Raw genomic sequence first — 13,059 nt, 5'->3', positions numbered from 1 at the left:
CTGGCTTGTGCTCTTGTTTGTGAATGACCAAAGCATTCTTTTTCACCCTAGAATTATGACCAGGGTTTTTGCCTCCTTGTAGCCACAAACTCTAGTGTGTTCATGCTCCTTCTTGCCTTGGGACTACTAATTTGACCTGAATATGGGTAATGCAACAGAGTCCTGCATCCAGTGCTAGCAAAGTTCTTCTGACAAAACTTCTGACAAGTTGTTTGACCCCCTCACCATCTGTGGGCTGAGATCTTGGGAAGCTGTTGCCACCAATTCAGTCACTCCCAAGCTCTACTGCTGGCTTGTCAGGGTGAGGCCTGTGTTGCATTGTGCTACACTCACCCTAATCAGACAGATTTTCCCTAACGATTTCTAAGTTCTCTTAGGCTGAGAAATTGTTTTACCCCATCTTTTACTTGGTTCTGCTTTTCCAAAATTCATTTTGAGGTGTTATTTTAAATTTTTTTCTTTTTCATAAGCAATAGTATATATATATATATATATAAATGCATATATATATATATATGTTTTTAACACTAATTTCTGTAAGATTTTGAGTTACAAATTTTTCTCCTTCCTTCCTTTCCCTTCCCCCTTTCCAAGACAGCAAGAAATCTGATATATGTTATATATGTAAAATCATGTTAAACATATTTCCACATTATTTGTGTTGTGAAAGAAGAATCAGAACAATAGGGAAAAATCACAAGAAATAAAAAACAAATAAACAACAAATAAAGCGAAAATAGTATGCTGCAGTATGAATTCAGATGCCATAGTTCTTTTTCTGGATGTGGAGAGCATTTTCTATGATGAATCTTTTGGAATTGTCTTGTATCATTGTATTGCTGAGAAGAACTAAGTCTATCACAATTGATCATCACACAATGTTGCTGTTACTGTGTACAATGTTCTCCTGGTTCTGCTCACTTCACTCTATATCAGTTTATGTAAGTCTTTCTGGGTTTTTCTGAGTTGAAAATTTAATAATTGCCTCTTAGGAGATATAAACTAGCTCCAGTCATCCTAGCTTGCCACCCTTGAACCTGGGATATTATATATATATATATATATATATATAGCATGGCATAGTGGAAAGAAGAATGAATTTCAAATCAGAGGACTTGGTTCAAATCCTGGCTCTACTACTTAATGCCTGTGTGACACTGGGCAAAATAATCTGCTTAGGTTTCAGTTTCTTCATATTTACAATGAAGGGATTGAAATAGATGTTATATAATGCCTCTTTGAGCTATCAATTGATTATTCGATGATACTACCTAGTGGTTTGGCAGAGTAAAAATTTGCTCTTTCTATTCTGTGATGTGTAGGATGAGAATTACAAGAAGTTACATCTTTCAACTTGAATGATAATATTATAGATAAGGGAGAACCCACTGTGATAATTATTCAGAGAGAAAATTCACCAAAAATCTGTAATACTGTTAAGGGCATTCATTTTCTTTTCTTATACCCATGCTGAATTACAATGAAAATTTGCATTTTTTTCTGTCAGAAAACATGTCTTATGTCAAAGTATATGCATACCCATTATTATGGGTTTTCAACCTTTTTTATGAAAGATGTTCTATTTCACAGTTAACTTGTCTTTAACAAAATGGGCTTTTAATTATTTTAGAGCAGTTTGGTACAATTAGACTGTCTTAAATTGATGTCCAGATCATATTTAGAACATTTAGTCATAGCAGAAATAAGTATGGATTTTCAAAAGTAGGTCCTTTGTAGTCACTATTTAAAAATGGCATTATTCTGGGTGTTCTGAAGAATTAGGTTATTACTCCACATCTGGAAAGTTGTTAGAAAAGAGGAAAAGCTATTAATCGTGATCACAAGGGAGGAACTTTATAATTTGCATAAAAATTAAGTCTGCCTGACCAAAAATATTATCAACAATCCATGACTAATACCATAATATTTATTGCTGCCAAGTGTGCTATGACTAGCTTTGACAAATTGTTATTAGCCCACCTCACCACCAGCCAATATATAATCAGTGTATGTCTTCATTTTTTCTGATGGCTTTGTCAGAGTAAGATTTGACTGCTTTAAGATAGACTTTCCAAGTATTTATGAACAGGCCCTCTGATTATCTCCTGATTGTGAATAAGACAATAACTTCTAAATCTCTGGTTGGGGAAAGAGGTAGCACCAGTGGTCTCTTCTCTTCTCCCCACTCAAACCTATGTGTGGCTATGAATGTATGGTCCCTCTCTTATTTGCCTCTTTATTCTTTCTTTCCTGTACTAGAGATGTAAAGGAGTAGGTTATAATCTTGTGAATTTCAAAAGGTCAAGAGAGTCACCAGGGGTCCAAGGAACTAAACTGCATACTAGAATTGCTGACTGTTTAGTCTGGTTAAGTACTAGTGAAGTCCCTAGGAATGACCTTCTTGATCTAGGCAACAATGAGCTGAGACATCATCTTCTACAAGCAAGGGAATGACTTGATTCATGGGTTATTCTCCAGTTGGAAATGAACTTGGTGGGCCAAATGCTTTGTAGCCCCCATTTTAAGTTTGAGTCCACTCATTTCTCAGTCTAAGGTGATATAGGGGACAGTGTTCAATGTGTGTATACTTCTGTTCTTGCTATATCTTGTCAGTAAAGTACTTCTTTGTAAAAGTTGATTGGTATTAATTGGCTAAATGATACCTGGGAGCTAATCACTGGGTCAATTGATGATATTGGGGAGATGCTAACTATAACTGGCATTTGATATTGGGAGAATACATCGGAATGGGGGCCTGAACTAATATGATGGCATTAGGGAAAACAATAATCTCTTAGGTTGCCCCTAGAACTTTGATGGGAGCTGTAACTAGATAACCCTCTGGGTACCCAACTTCTTAGAAAGAGTAGAAGTTAATATGACGATTTCTTGAGTTCATGTGGCTATACTTCAGAAAGTTAAAAGGTTATTCTTCATTAACCTATATACTTGGTCTTATTTTGGGCAGAGGATAGAGATAATGCAGGTCATTGGTTACTTGTATCTGTTTCATTTTTGGAAATTAATTAGTATTCTATTAGGTTATATATAAAGACATTCATGGGGACATGATTAATAAATTTAGTGGTAAAGTGTGAAGTGGTATATGTCCACTTTTTATTTTGGAAGAGCACCGAATGTTAATGGGCATGTGGTTTCTTAGTACTATTCTTTTATTTATTTTTTGTACTATTCTTTTAAAATGAATCAATTGAGTATTTTCCCATTGATACCCCAATGCATAGAAGTAACTAATTTCCATTAAAAAACATCTGTGAACTATTTAAAATGTATAAACAAACATATTAAACACTGAGAACATGAAGATAAAAATGGATCTTATTGTTTTTTATTGCTAAGTCAGTCATCCTTTAGTCATGTCCAACTCTTTGTGACCCCATTTGGGGTTTTCTTGGGAAAGATTCTGGAATGCTTTGCCATTTTCTTTTCCAGCTCATTTTATAGATGAGAAATGGAGGCAGACAGTATTAAGTGACTTGCCTAGGTTACATAACTGGTAAGTGCCTGAGACCATATTTGAATTCAGGAGGTGGACTCTTTGTGATTTGAAGTCCGGCATTCTATCCCTTGTACCACCTAGGTGGCCTTTCCCCCAATATGATGTGTTAATTGTTTTCAGTAAGTCAAATTAACATTGATTGTTGGGAAGGGATTCATGTAGAAGGTAGAGCTTGAGCTCAGTCTTAGAAGAAGGTTGGGATATTAAGAGCTAGTGGTGAAGAAGGATATTCCAGGAAAGGGGTATAACCAGTACAAAAGCATGAAAATGGAAGGTGGAATGCCATCTATGGGAAGGCCTGTGTGACTGTACCACAGAGTGCATGAAAGGGAGTAATATATAATAAGGCTGAAAAAGGAGGTTGAACCCATATTGTGGATGGGTTTAAATGCCAGAGGAATTTATATATTATTCAAGAAGCCAGTGGGAATGGCTCCAGTGGAAGCCACTGGAGTTTATTGAGTGAGGGGTTGATATGGTAAGATCTATTTAGGAAAATCATTGTGGCAGATATGAGGAAGATGAATTGGAGAAGGGAATGAAGCATAGAAATCCATGAAAAGATTATTATGATAGTTTAGGCAAGAGGTGATAAGGGCATAAACTAAGGTGTCTAAGAATTGGAAATCAAAGGAATGCCCATAAATTGTGGAATGGTTAAATAAGCTGTGGCATATGATGATGATGATGATGATGTAATATTATTGTGTTATAAGAAATGACAAGCAGGATGACTTCAGAAAGACTGGTATGAATTGATGTATAGTGAAGTGAGAAAAACCAAGAGAAAGTTGTGCACAAAGACTGTTTGATGAACTGTGAATGACTTAACTATTCTCAACAATACAATGATCCAAGACAATCCCAAAGGACTATTGATGACACATACTATCCACCTCCAAAGAAAGAACTGATATTGATGGAACACAGACTGAATGCTATTTTTCACTTTCTTTCATTTTGTTCTTTTTTAAAATTTTTCCTTTTTTTTTCAGGGCAATGAGGGTTAAGTGACTTGTCCAGAGTCACACAGCTAGTAAGTGTCAAGTATCTGAGGCTGGATTTGAACTCACGTCCTCCTGAATCCAGGGCCGTTGTTTTATCCACTGTGCCACCTAGCTGCCCCTCATTTTTTTCTTTTAAGTTTTCTTGTATGAAATGACTAATATGGTAATGTTTTACATAATTTTACATGTATAACCCCTATCTGATTGCCTACTGCTTCAGGGAGTGGGTAGGGAAGGAGGGGATAAAAATTGGAATTCAAAACCATAAATAAAAATGTTTATTATGGGGCAGCTAGGTGGCGCAGACCTCAGATGCTTGACACTAGCTGTGTGACCCTGGGCAAGTCACTCAACCCCAACTGCCTCACCAAAAAAAAAAAGGTTATTACTTTAAAAAATAAACTAAGGTGTCTATGTAAGTGGAGAGAAGTTAACGTATTTGAGAGATGATGTGGAAATAGAAATGACATGATTTAGTCACTGACTTGTTGGACTGTGAGGGACAGTTAGCAGTACAATGACTCTGGCTATACATATTTGTGACAGGAAACATATTAATGTCTCCAAAAGAAATTAGAAAGTTCAGCATAGGAGGAGATTTGGAAGAAAAGAAAATGAACTCTGTTTTGCTGTTGAATTTGGGATGTTTGGGGCATATTCAGTTTGATATGTGCAATAAGCAGCTGGCAATGCAGGACTGGAGCTTGGGGGAAAGAATAAGATTGAATCTTTAGAGGTATCTATCTGCATAAAGATGCTAATTAAACCTGTGGGAGCTGATGAGATCATCAAAGGAGAATGTATAGAGAGAAGAGAAAATGGGGCCCAAGACATAGCTATAGGGCACACCTCCAGTTAGGGGAAGCATTATGGATAGTAGCAAAAGAGACTAAGAACCTTCAGAGACGTAGGAGAACCAGAAGAAAGAAATGCCCTGTACCCACATCCAACATCCAATATGAGAGGGAGAGTAACAGTATCAAATAATGTAAAGAGATGAAAAAGTATGATGCTTGCAATTAGATATACTAATTAAGATATTAGTATCTTTGGAGAAAGTGGTTTGTGTTGAGTGATAAGGACTGAAGCCAGAATGCAGAGGACTAAAGAATGAATAAGAGAAGAGGAAGCAGAGGCAACAGGTGTGTGTAGCTTATTCTTGGAGTTTGGCTTTTTGATATAGAAATTTGACTATCTAAGAGAATAGACTTATAAGGAAGGAATAGAATTATAAGTATATAAGTGAAGAGACTTCAGTTAAGAAGGTTCAATGAGATGTTAGTTGTACTTCTTAGATTCTCACTGACTAAAACAGCTGAAACAGGCACTAAATTAATTAAAGGAAAAAAAAATAAACCAACATCTTAGAGAAGGGCAAGGGCAAGATGGCAGAGTGAGAAATGGGAAATGCCATTTCAGAATAGCAAGAAATATGCCAAATAGAATAAAAGACTAATAACAAGCATCAGAGAAAGGATAGGCAATAACATATCAAGGAAATGCAGCTTATAAAAACCAGCAAAGAAATTGATCAGAAAGAAAACAATGAACAAAGAAAAATCAAGAAAAAGAGTCAGTACAATTAATAAATATCTTATAGTAAAGAAATTAACTTGAAAATACCTGATGCAAAGGAAAATGCTACATTTTGTTGTAAATATTTTATTGCAAACAATATTTGACATTAATATTAGTTATTAAACTTGTTTCACAATTATTTGCATTTAAATAAATGAAATACAATTAATAAAATGTCATAATTTTTCAGTCACTACATCTAAGCCTCCATTATGTCAATGGAGAGGTCATTATTTACTTCATTTTATTCCTCATGTTTTCCCATCTTCATTACATTATAATATTCCTTGACAGAAATGTACCATTGTTCTCCCAAGCATTCTTCATTGCTAGATACTTGGGTTATTTCCATTTTTTGGAAATTATATAATGCTGTTATGAAAAAAATTTTAAAAATTTCTTTGTTTTTGATAACACTTTCAAGAAATATTCTCAACTTTTGGATTTTGTGGTTTAAAATATTATTTTAAAATAATATTTTACTATTGTACTGCTAGAGTGTTTGACAAATTCTACAAGTTTGCAATACTATGAATAATGAATTTTCTCACATAAGAAAAGGTTGAACATATATATTAATGGGCTAGGCATAACAAAGAGAAAACAACTATGGACAAAGTTCAAAGTTAAAGGAACCAGAAAATAAAGGTCTCATTTCTCACATTTATAGAGAACTGAATCAAATTTATAAGAACATAAGTCATTCCTCAATTGAGAAATGGTCAAAGGATATGAACAGGCAATTTTCAGATGAATAAATTAAAGCTATCTACAGTTATATGAAAAAAATATTCTAAATCACTATTCAAATTAAAACAACTCTGAAGTATCACTTCATACCAATAAGATGGGCTATTATGACAAAAAAGGAAAATCATAAATGTTGAAGATGGAGTGAATATGGAGTGAAGGAAGGATACTCTCCCCATTATAATTTGATATGTTTCTAGAAATACTCGCAACAGCAATTTGAGAGAGATAGAGAGAAAGCATAAAGAGAAATAAAGAGATGAACCATCCCTATTTGCTGATAATAGGATAGTTTACTTGGAAAATCCTAGGGATTCAGCAAAGATACTGAGACAACCAATAGCTTCAGCAAAATTTCAGGCTGTAAAATGTTCTTTCAAAAACCAACAACATTTCTTTATAATAATAACAAATCTCAAGAAGAAATAAAAGAAAGGGACATTTTATTTCACATAACTAAAGAATGCATAAAATATGTTGGGATTGACCTACAAATGCACAAAAAAAGATTTGTATAGATTCAATTTAGAAGTGCTCCTTAAAGAAAATTTTCAAAAGCCTCAAATAGTTAGAGGAGTATTCATTACTCATGGCTAACCTATGTCAATATAACAATAATGACAATACTATGAGAGTTTATTTATACTTTTAGTGCTAAACTAATCAAATTACCAAGAGGTATTTTATAGAACTTGAGAAAAATAACAAAATTCATTCTGAAAAGCAAAAGATCTATGATGAAAAGAGGTAGTGATGAAGCGGCAATAGTATTTCCAGACCTCAAACTATATTATAAAGCAGCAGTCATCAAAGCATCTGGTATCAGTTTTTTTCTTTTTAAAGGGTGGATAGATACTAAATAGATACTAAACAAGGAAAAATAAAAAATAATGAAACTCAATAACCCAGGTTTGATATAGTGGTTAACTTAAATTAACTATGGAAAAAACCCTCCATATTTGATAAAAATACTGGGAAAACTGGAAAGCAGTCTGGCAGAAATTAGATTTAGAACAATATCTTACACAAAATTTCAAAATATATTCTAAATGGATATGCAACCTTCATATTAAAGATCATACAATAAATTTCTATAAGATAAAATATAAAAACAATAGGAGACGTGCAGATCATATGCCTTTCACAACTATGATACTTATTTTTAAGAACAAAAAAGAGGCAATTATAAAATATGTAATTGATAACTTTGACTACATGAAACCAAATAGCTTCTACACAAAGTTAATGCTCCTAGGATGAGAAGAGAATTCATCAAACACCTATGAATCAATTTTATCTTATTCCTTCATAGTTAAGTAGTCAAGGGATATGACTAAATAGTTCTCAAAATAAGAATTGCAAAGTATTCACAACTACATGAAAGAATGCTCCAAATAACTAAGCATAATAGATATGCAAGTCAAAATTACCATGAGGTTTCATCTGATAGCACACATGACAAAGAATCAACGTTGTAGGTATTGTGGAATGATAGGCTCACTAATAGGTTATTGGTGAAGTTATGAAATGGCATAACAATTTTGGAAAGCAAATTTTGAATTATGCAAAGTAGCTAAAATGTTTATATGCTTTGAACCAAGGAATTCATAAATAAAAAGTTCCCCAAAATATTTATAGTAACTTTTTTTGTGACAGCAAAGAATTAGAAAAAAGTAGAAACCACCAAGGGGAATTTCAAATAGTGATACATGAATGTAGTGGAATATTACCATTCTCTAAGAAATGATGTATGTGATGATTTCAGAGAAGCATGGAGAGATCTACATGAACTGATGGAGAGTGAAATAAGCAGAACCAAGAAAACAATGTGCTCTCTTTTCTCTCTTATTTTCATTACTTATATTCTATTTATTATTTATATACTTGTATCTATTATTTATATCCTTATTTTTTAAGTTTGGGGGCATTTCTATCTCTATGGGCGAGAGAGGAGGAGTATTGAACAGTTGCATTCTTTAATGACTTGTCATCTTGTAGACATACATTTCGGTTACTAATAGTGCATAAAACTATATTTCAAATACTTTAGAATCCAAACAACATTTATATTTACAAATTCAATTATTAGCAGGAACAGAAATATATGATGTAACTGACAGTTCAGAATTTTATACTGAGATGGATCTGTGATTTCACTGATTCATAATTGAGTTTCCTCCAGTAATGCAGATAGCAATCCATCTATGCCTTTCCATTCTGTGTAAGTCTTGTCATCTGTACTCCTAAAAGTTCAGTGCCAGGGCTCTATCTAACATGTTGGAAAACTTCCTTGATTTCTCCTGATATTGTGAGGGCTCCAGTAGAATGCCCTGACTGTCCTGTCATCTTTTGCTATGGTCAGATGACCAGCCCATTTTCTCTATCATAAAATTCATAGAAGACCTCCTTTATTCCTGTTCTTCAGAGATCCCTCTGAGTTACATGTTGCAACCTGCTCATCTTTAGTTCTTAGGAAGAAGTAGTGTTATAGGTTTCTCTGCCATATAAAAGCACTATCAGAATGTTTGTGTAACATGGGATTCCTCTATTTAGCACTGACTAGAGAGAGGGGATAGAAGAACCTAGGAAAGTTTATGAACCTCTCTCCTTTTCCTCCTCATCCTGGGATTCTGGTTCACTTATAATAATAATCTAAGGGAAATTTGTACTAAATGAGGAAACAGGAAACACATTACTTGTTGTTCAGTCAATTTTCAGTCATGTCCAACTCTATATAAGACCATTTGGAGTTTTCTTGGCAAAGATACTGGCATCGTTTGTCATTTTCTTCTCCAGCTCATTTCACAGATGAGGAACTGGAGCAAACTGTGTTAAGTAACTTGCTCAGGGTAACACAGCTATTAAGTGTCTAAGGCCAGATTTGAACTCAGGAAGATGAGTTTTCCTAACTTCAGACTTGGCATTCTCTCCACTGTGCCACCTAATTGCCCATATGCATTACTGAGACCTTTCAAAAGGCCACTCCTTTCTTTTCTCAAATAACTTCCTGATAGCACTAGTCTTGAAGATTGATGGCTTCAGAATTAAGATATTTCTATTTGTTTTCATCTTTTCCAGTTATCACCTTGGACTGGTTTATAAAATGGTCACAAGCAGTACCATTGGGTTTACAAGTTCCAGTGGGAACCCACTGCTTGACTGCTGCTCCCATGTTTCTTTTTGACAGAGAATGAAGGAGAATTTATGCATCCACCATTCTTATTCCAGACTTTATATGCTTCCAACATCTTTTACCCAAATGACAACTCATGAACAAAGGTTAGTATGCTAATTTATTTTTTAATCTCTCAACAGGATATTTATTAACAAAAAGGGATGGATTGAGTAAAAGATTCAAAGAACAAAGTACAGGGTGAAGAGGAGAAAGAAGGTCTAGCCAGCAGAGTTTATTGGGAATACAGCAGCCAGTGTTACATACGTTTCACTGCAAGAACAGAAGAAGTTAGTTAATTGTTGGAGGGCATTCGACATCCCCAACTCCTATTAATGTAAATAACATGAAGCTGTGACTCTCATGCTTTTATAATGTAAGAAAAACCTCTTTGAGTTACAGAATCAATCAAAGGTGTAAAAGAAGTGTGAACAATTCCTAGATATCTCTTTGGAATCAATACATCAAAGACATATAGCAGATAGGAAAAACCTAGTTAATCAAATTGGGAAGGAGTAAAGTGCTTCCAACCACTGGATTAAATAAAATGAGGAAATATATTGAGATTGGTTGAAAGAATTAGGCATATCTCTGGGTCTATGTATATCAGAAAAGGAGATACTTAGTAGAAGCATCCCAGCAACTACATTAAGAGCAGCAAGGGTAAGGAAGGCCCAAGTAGGATGTTATACCCCTTTGTTCCCATTGACCGTATTATTGGTGAAACTGGACATGCAATAATCAGTGCATCCACTTGGGAGCCAAGATCGGACAAATGAGAACCACTTAAGAAAGTCAACTTCCTGGAACATGACTTTTTCTAGGTGAAGAGAAGTACAGCTTCAACACTGTACAATGGCTCTAATCATCATAACCCATCAAAAGTTCCAGACACCATGAAATCACGAAGACTCTATGTAAGGACAAAAGGACATCAAACAATCAGAAGGTGTGAATTTACATTTTGTCATGTGAGCTCTCTTAGTTTGAGCAGACTCTCCCAAGGATCTTTGAAAACACAAACACAGGGTGTACCAGACTTCTAAAGGAGGAATATTTTATTTGACCTGATTTTACTACATCACCTTAGTAAACACCCATTTCTAAAATGAAGACTGGTGAACATGAACAATTGTGTAAGAAACCCTAGTTCCTCAGGATCACCCCTAAAACCTTGGAGGAAGTAGTTAGCAATCTTCTGGGAAACCAATTTGCTTATCTAGTAGGATCGGGAATAGACCCCTTCCTCCTCAGAAAAGATTATCAGGGACAGGGAAGATGTTTTTGATGGGAAATCTCACTTAACAAGATCTATTCAATACCACACAATGTCCTTGTCCTTGACTGCTACATTCCTCTATGAAATAGGGTTTAAATAACTCTGAATATAAATAGCTGTATCTTGGTTTTAAGTTATCACAGAACTGCTATAGTTTGTTGAGTAAGTGCAACACACACACATATATGTATATGAAGAAACATCTTGTACTTTTTATCCTGTTCCAATGTTTATTTCTTGGGTATGGTTAGTTGCATATACCATATATCACACAAATCTTGATTATATAGATTTCTCATTTGCTGCTGTAAATTGTCTCTACTGAATTTCATTTATATCTTTTAAAAACATCCTTCTTAATTGTTTGTTTTCCTCTACTGCACAAAATTATGTAAATTATTAGTGTAGATAATCAGAACAGAGTAAGCATTTACTTTGATTTTGTTACCCTTTTTATGAAAGAAGTCTTATAGTAAAATCTAAATGGGCTTTATGTAGATATATTTCTTTGCATGAATATACCTTGTTAGTAAGTTTAAAATCTGTTGACTAGTTACTGGGTCTTGTAGTTTTTCTTTAAGACAGCTACAACAGCCTCCTTCTGGCATTTTTCTTTCAGAACTCTGTAAATACTCCCCAAAGCCTTCACACACAGCTTTCCTAAGTCTCTTTTCTAAAACATCTGTTGCCGGTGGATTCTAGGATGACTGTGTATTGTCACAATGCAGGGAGCGCTATAGTCACATTGAAGAGATGGAGAAACCTTAAGGTTAGTAAAAGTGCTTTACAATTTTCCTAAAACACACACACGTTTATATATACATTTATGTGTACAAGTTCATATATCTAGTTATATTTTAAATTATATTAATATATATAAACAATGATTTAATGGTACTTAAAACATTTGAGGATAAACATTCAGAATTTCTAGTTTCTTCTCTTAGTCTTCAAATGCAAAGCAAAACCAACATATTTTATCAACTAGCCATATTTTAAAGTTGTTGTCCTTTCAGTTTTTTGGTAGATCATATATTTTTAGCACTTTGGGCACTGATGTAAGAAGCAGTGCCTTAGGGCTCTACCTATTCATTGGCTTTTATAGAAAGAGCAACCATGCAGCAGTTGTACCATAGGTACATGCCTGATATGTAGTAGATTTCATCCATTACTATGGTTGCAAGCAGTGTAAGAGAAGGGAAATGTCCAGTTCCCTATTGTTTATCACCTCAGCAGATGCAGTTTCCCCATTCACTGGCTTCTTACTATGTAGGAACACAGAACCCAAACTGCTTCAGCAATCACATGGTAGGCAGATAGTTCAACCAGTGACTCATCCCTTGTAGTTGTTGACTTACTTTTTATAATTCCCCAAGTATAAGTTGAATGCTTCATTCCAGGTCAACGACTTTGGTCGAGGATGGTCTCAGGGGATGAGAATTCCAATGTGGGTCGTCACGGCTCTGTGAATGCTGATAAGTATATGTGGGCAGTAGTATGGGATAGAGGTGTAAGATGATAGTTTTGGGTTTTTTTCTTGTAACAGAATAAGCAATACTAATAATATAGTGACTTTATCTGAAAGTGCATACAACATTACATACCTGTAGCCTTTCAACCTTTTGATTTTAACTATTTTTCATAATTGAAAGATCTGTTTTCATTCCATTCACTCCCTATTCCACTGAGAAAAGGAGAAAAGAAAAATAAATTCCTTTTAACAAATATGCATAATCAAGCAAAACAAATTATT

General features: G+C 34.5%; 1 long non-coding RNA gene across 1 annotated transcript in view; it reads left to right on the top strand.

The window, feature by feature from the left end:
* Positions 1-12,796, top strand: part of LOC122750056 — a 28,523-nt gene extending 15,727 nt beyond the window's left edge. The window contains exons 3-6 of the long non-coding RNA XR_006355727.1: positions 10,043-10,134; positions 10,852-10,976; positions 11,926-12,075; positions 12,707-12,796. This is a non-coding gene — a long non-coding RNA (uncharacterized LOC122750056). The remainder of the gene's footprint in view (positions 1-10,042; positions 10,135-10,851; positions 10,977-11,925; positions 12,076-12,706) is intronic.
* The last annotated feature ends 263 nt before the right edge of the window (positions 12,797-13,059 follow it).

Source organism: Dromiciops gliroides, chromosome 3, assembly GCF_019393635.1.
Source record: "Dromiciops gliroides isolate mDroGli1 chromosome 3, mDroGli1.pri, whole genome shotgun sequence".
Classification (NCBI taxonomy): Eukaryota; Metazoa; Chordata; class Mammalia; order Microbiotheria; family Microbiotheriidae; genus Dromiciops; species Dromiciops gliroides.
Note: the sequence above shows the minus strand (reverse complement) of the source record. Positions and strands in the feature narration are given on the sequence as shown.